This window comes from Moschus berezovskii, chromosome X (genome assembly GCF_049115385.1).
Source record: "Moschus berezovskii isolate FMDL1 chromosome X, NW_MosBer_1.0, whole genome shotgun sequence".
NCBI lineage: Eukaryota > Metazoa > Chordata > Mammalia > Artiodactyla > Moschidae > Moschus > Moschus berezovskii.
The window spans coordinates 131,203,726-131,210,285 of NC_142488.1; the positions used below are offsets into that span (position 1 = coordinate 131,203,726).

The window sequence follows — 6,560 nt, forward strand, 5'->3', positions numbered from 1 at the left end:
AGTCATTTTTCTATCAAAATCTCTTGGAATGATCTCACATTGAGTGTGTCACTATGTTTCTTGTTGGGACCCAGATGGATACATAAACAGGAGGTTTTATTTATATCTTTAATGTTTATTTCATATGCTGAGTTGTTGGCACATAGGTGTTCATTATAATAGTCTCTATGCTTTTGGATTAAGGACCTAAATATAAGACTGGATACTATAAGACTCCTAGAGAAAAACATAGTATACCCTTTGACATAAATTGCAGCAATATTTTTTGGAACCGTCTCCTAGAGTAATGGAAATAAAAACAAAAATAAACAAATGGGGCCTAATTAAACACAAAAACTTTTGTACAGCAAAGGAAACTATAAACAAAATGAAAACCTACAGAAAGGGAGAAAATATTTGCACATTGTGCAAGCGACAAGGAATTAATTTTAAAAATATGCAAACAGCTCACTATGAAAATAAGCAGACAACCCAATCAAAAACTGGGCAGAGGATCTAAATAGACATTTATCCAAAGAAGGCATGCAGATGGCCAACAAGCACATGAAAAGATGCTCAACATTGCTAATTATTAGAAAAATACAAGTCAAAACTGCAATGAGGCTATGACCTCATTCCTGTCAAAATAGCCATCATCAAGAAGTCTGTATAAAATATTTCATAATTAAAGAACAAACTGCAAAAATTCTGTCAAAGCACACCACAAACATCACACACAATACCCACTCCGTCAAAAACTTTTAAAATTCTATACTTTAAACCTATTCTATTGACAGTTTCTAAATATAGAATGGTTATTAAAGATGCTTTTTGTTCCTTTTTCCTTTGTGATTTTGTTTCATAAAGATAAAGCAAAATAAATAAACAATAAACAGTAGAAGTTCTGTTAGCTGACCTCTGAGTGGTTTCTGGGTCCTCTATGATACATGTAATACTTGTAGCACATGTAAAGCTCATGGCTGGTAGGCATCTCCTTGTGTGCTTATGTGGTCCTTTTCCTACTGGTTGAGGGGTATGTTTATCAAGAATCATTTGTATATTTTCAAATGTTTTTATATGCTAAGTAAACTTGATATAATAACAATTCAATTAAATGTCAAAGAAACCGATGTGATGTAACTATAAAAATAAAGTTTTTTGTTTGTTGTTTCATGCAGGAATGCTCAGATAAAAGCCTTGGAAAAACACAATAAAGGTGAGCTCTAAAATAAATCTGTATTAATCTGGAGTGAGCAAGAAAATTAAAAATTTGTAAAAATATTATAAAAATTAGAAGGCCTCTCTCAGATTGTTTGTTGATTTTTAAGTTATTGCTCCAATGCAAATAAAATGTAACTAAAAATAATAATAGCATAGAAATGTAACTAGAAGTAAAGTGTAACTAGTATTCACTGTTAGTATGCATTTCATAAGGATGAGAAACAGAACTCTGGATACATCTCAAGAGAAGACTTTGGCTTCACCTTACAGGACTAGTTAAGGAATATACAATTTCGTGTTTTATGTTAAAAATATGGAAAAGAACTACAAAACTCTAATGAAAGAAATCAAAGCTCTAAGTAAATGGAAATGTTCCATATGCATGGATAGGATGAATCAGTATTGTCAAGATGTCACTTCTTTCCGATTTATTTTATATATTCAATTTAGTCCCGGTTAAAATCCCAGGAAACTCTTTTGGCTCTGAGCGGCACCATGGTGGTCGGCAAGAACAAGCACCTTATGAAAGGAGGCAAAAAGGAAGCCAAGAAGAAAAAGTGGTTAACCCATTTTCTAAAAAAGATTAGTATGATGTAAAAGCATCAGCTATGTTCAATATAAGGAATATTGGGAAAACATTGGTCATGAGAACTCAAGGAAACAAAATCGCATCTGATGGCCTCAAAGGTCGTGTTTTTGAAGTGAGTCTTGCTGATCTGCAGAATGATGAAGTAGCATTTAGAAAATTCAAGCTAATTATTGAGGATGTTCAGGGTAAAAACTGCCTGACTAATTTTCATGGTATGGATCTTACCCGTGACAAAATGTGCTCCATGGTCAAAAAATGGCAGACCATGATTGAAACTCACGTTGATATCAAGACTACCAATGGTTACACTGTGTGGGTTTTACTAAAAAAAATCCAGCAATCAGATTCGGAAGACCTCTTATGCCCAGCACCAGCAGGTGCACCAGATCCACAAGATGATGGAAATCATGACCCGAGAGGTGCAGACAAATGACTTGAAAGAGGTGGTCAATAAATTGATTCCAGATAGCATTGGAAAAGACATAGAAAAGGCTTGCCAATCTATTTATTCGCCCCATGATGTCTTCGTTAGAAAAGTAAAAATGCTGAAGAAGCCTTGAATTGGGAAAACTCATGGAGCTACATGGTGAAGCTAGTATTTCTGGAAAAGCTACTGGGGAAGAGACAGGTGCTAAAGTTGAATGAACTGATGGATACGAGCCACCAGTCCAAGAACCTGTTTAAAATGCAGACATTTAATAGTCACAAATAAAAGATCTTATCTGTGGTAAAAAAAAATCCCAGGAAATTGTGGACATTGACAAAGTGATTCTACAGTTTTTAAGTAAAAGCAGTAACTATGGATAGCTAACATAACACAATCCTGAAGGAGAAGGCAAAGTTGGATTGATATTACCCAATTTCGAGACTTACAATGAAGGCACATTAATTAAGACAGGGTGGTTTTAGTGAAAGAATAGAAAAAATATCAATGGAATAGAATAGAGAGCCCAGAAATAGACCCAATTAACAAAGGAACAAAGACAATACAATGGAGAGAAAATAGTCTTTTCAATGAAAAGTGATAAAACGACTGGACAGTAACATGCCAAAAAAAAAAAAAGAATCTAGACACAGACTGTTCTCAAAAATTAACTCAAAATAGATCACCTACTTAAGCATAGGATGCAGGATTACAAAATTAATAGAATATAATATGGAAAATGTAGATGACCTTGGGTACAACAATGACTTTTTAGATACTATTCCAAAGGCATGATCCATGATATAAATAACTGATAACTTAAACTTCATTAAAATTATAAACTTCTGTTCTGCAAAAGATACTGTCAAGAGAATGAGAAGACAAAGCACAGACTGGCAGAAGATATTCGCAAAAGACATCTGACAAAGGACGGTAGCTCAAAATATATAAAAGCTCTTAAAACTTAACAGTAAGTAAACAACAACCCAAATAAAAATTGGACAAGAGACCTGAAGAGACACCTCATGAAAGAAGATATATACATAATGAATGAACATATGAAAAGATGCTCAACAACATACATCATTCAGTTCAGTTCAGTTCAGTCACTCAGTCGTGTCCGACTCTGCGACCCCAAGAATCACAGCATACCAGGCCTCCCTGTTCATCACCAACTTCTGGAGTTTACCCAAACTCATGTCCATCGAATCGGTGATGCCATCCAGGCATCTCATCCTCTGTCGTCCCCTTCTCCTCCTGCCCCCAACCCCTCCCAGCATCAGGGTCTTTTCCAGTGAGTCAACTCTTCGCATGAGGTGGCCAAAGTATTGGAGTTTAAGATTTAGCATCAGTCCTTCCAATGAACACCCAGGACTGATCTCCTTTAGAATGGACTGATTGGATCTCCTTGCAGTCCAAGGGACTCTCAAGAGTATTCTCCAATACCACAGTTCAAAAGCATCAATTCTTTGGCACTCAGCTTTCTTCACAGTCCAACTCTCACATCCATACATGACCACTGGAAAAACCATAGCTTTGACTAGACGGAACTTCTTTGGCAAAGTAATGTCTCTGCTTTTTAATATGCTATCTAGGTTGGTCATAATTTTCCTTCCAAGGAGTAAGCGTCTGTTGTTAGGGAATTGCAAATTAAAACCACAATGAGATATTGCTACACAAGTATTGTTGTTCAGTTGCTAAGTCATGTCCAACTCTTTGCACCCCGTGGACTGCAGCAAACTAGGCTCTCTGTCCTCTACTATCTCCCAGAGTTTGCTCGAATTCATGCCTGTTGAATCAGTGATGCTGTTTAACCATCTCATTCTCTGCTGCCCCATTATCCTTTTGCCTTCAATCTTTCCCGGTATCAGGGTCTTTCCCAATGAATCAGCTGTTTGCGTCAGGTGGCCAAAGTATTGGAGCTTCAGCTTCAGCATTAGTCCTTCTAACGAATATTCAGGGTTGATTTCCTTTCGGATTGACTGGTTTCATCTCCTTGCAGTCCAAGGGACTCTTAAGAGTCTTCTCCAGCTCCCTAGTTTGAAGGTATCAATTTTTCAGTGCTCAGCCTATTTTATTGTCCAACTCTAACATCCATACATAACTACTGGAAAAACCATAGCTTTGGCTATATAGACCTTTGTTGGCAAAGTAATGTATCTGCTTTTCAATATGCTGTCTAGGTTGGTCATAGCTTTTCTTCCAAGGAGCAAGCGTCTTTTAATTTCATGGCTGCACTCACCATCTGCAGTGATTTTGGAACCCAAGAAAATAAAATCTGTCACTGCTTCCACATTTCCCCCTTCTTTTTGCCATAAAGTGATAGAAGAAAATGCCATGATCTTGGTTTTATGAATGTTGAGTTTCAAGCCAGCTTTTTCACTCTCCTCTTTCACCCTCATCAGGAAGCTCTAGGTCTGCTTCACTTTCTGCCATTAGAGTGGTATCATCTGCATATCTGAGGTTGTTGGTATTTCTCCTGGCAATCTTGATTCTAGCTTTTGCTTCATCCAGCCTGGCCTTTTGCATGATTCACTCTTCATATAAGTTAAATGAGCACGGTGACAGTATACAGCCGTGTCATACTCCTTTCCCAATTTTGATCCAGTCTGTTGTTCCATTTCCAGTTCTAACTTGCTTCTTGACTTGCATACAGGTCTTAGGGGACAGGTAAGGTGGTCTGGTACTCCCATCTCTTTAAGAATTTTCCACAGTTTGTTATTATCCACACAGTCCAGGTTTAAATGTATTCAATCAAGCAGAAGTAGATGTTTTTCTGGCATTCCCTTGATTTCTCCATGATCCAATAGGTATTGGCAATTTGATCTCTGGCTCCTTTGCTTTTTCTAAATCCAGCTTGTATATCTCGAAGTTCTAGGTTCACATACTGTTGAAACCTAGCATGAAGGATCTTGAGCATTACCTTGTTGGCATGTGAAATAAGTACAATTGTCTGGTAGTCTGAACATTCTTTGGTATTGCCCTTCTTTGGGATTTAAATGAAAAGTGACCTTTTCCACTCCTGTGGCCTCTGCTGAGTTTTCCAAGTTGGTTGGCATATTGAGCGCAACACTTTAACATCATCATCTTTTAGGATTTTAAATAACTCAGCTGGAGTTCCATCACCTCCACTAGCTTTGTTCATAGTTATGCTTCCTAAGGCCCACTTGATTTCGCACTCCAGGATGTCTGGCTCTAGGTGAGTGACCACACCATCATGGTTATCTGGGTCATTAAGACCTTTTTTGTATAGTTCTTCTGTGTTTTCCTGCCACCTCTTCTTAATCTCTTCTGCTTCTATTCGGTCCTTACCATTTCTGTCCTTTATTGTGTCCATCCTTGCATGAAATGTTCCTTTGATATCTCTAATTTTCTTGGAGATCTATAGTCTTTCCGATTCTTTGGTTTTCCTCAATTCTTTTGCTCTGTTCACTTAAGAAGGATCTCTTATCTCTTTGCTAGTCTCTGGAACTCTGTGTTCAGTTAGGCATATCTTTCCCTTTCTCCCTTGCCTTTTGTTTCTCTTCTTTCCTCAGCTATTTGTAAAGCCTCCTCAGACAACCCCTTTGCCTTCTTGCATTTCTTTTTCTTTGGGATGGTTTTGGTCACTGCCTCCTATACAGTGTTATGAACTTCCGACCGTAGTTTCCCAGGCACTCTGTCTGACAGATTGAATCCCTTGAGTCTATTTGTCACCTTCACTATATAATTACAAGGGATTTGATTTAGGTCTTACTTGAGTGATCCAGTGCTTTCCCCTGCTTTCTTCAATTTAAATCTGAATTTTGCATTAAGGAGCTGATGATCTGAGCCACAGTCAGCTCAGGTCTTATTTCTGCTGACTGTTTAAAGCTTCTTCTTTGGCTGCAAAGAACACAATCAATCTGAATATGTTTTGGTTTTGACCATCTGGTGATGTCCATGTGTAGAGTCATCTTTTGTGTTGTTGGAAAATGGTGTTTGCCATGGCCAACCTGTTCTTTTGACAAAACTCTGTTAGCCTTTGCCCCACTTCGTTTTGTATTCCAAGGTCAAAGTTACCTGTTTCTTCTGGTATCTTTTTTAAAAAAACTTTATTTATTTTTTTTTTTTGAAATTCACTTTTTTTTTATTATTTATTTTTTTTATTTCTAAAAAAGAATTTTATTAAAAAAGCACAAATGCAAAGAAATGAACAGAGGAAAATTTATGCGTCGAACCTGGACTGGTCACTTATGATAATATACATGCTACAATTCCATTCTCTCCAATCATTCCACCTTCACCCTTTAATTGATGCATAATTGCTTTACAGAATTTTGTTGTTTTCTTTCAAAACCTCAACATGAATCAGTCATAGGTATATAT

The 6,560-nt window shown here is 37.0% G+C and overlaps 1 pseudogene; it reads left to right on the top strand.

The window, feature by feature from the left end:
- Window positions 1–1,695: 1,695 nt before the first annotated feature.
- LOC129564580 (small ribosomal subunit protein eS1 pseudogene) lies at window positions 1,696–2,473 on the top strand (annotated as a pseudogene).
- The last annotated feature ends 4,087 nt before the right edge of the window (window positions 2,474–6,560 follow it).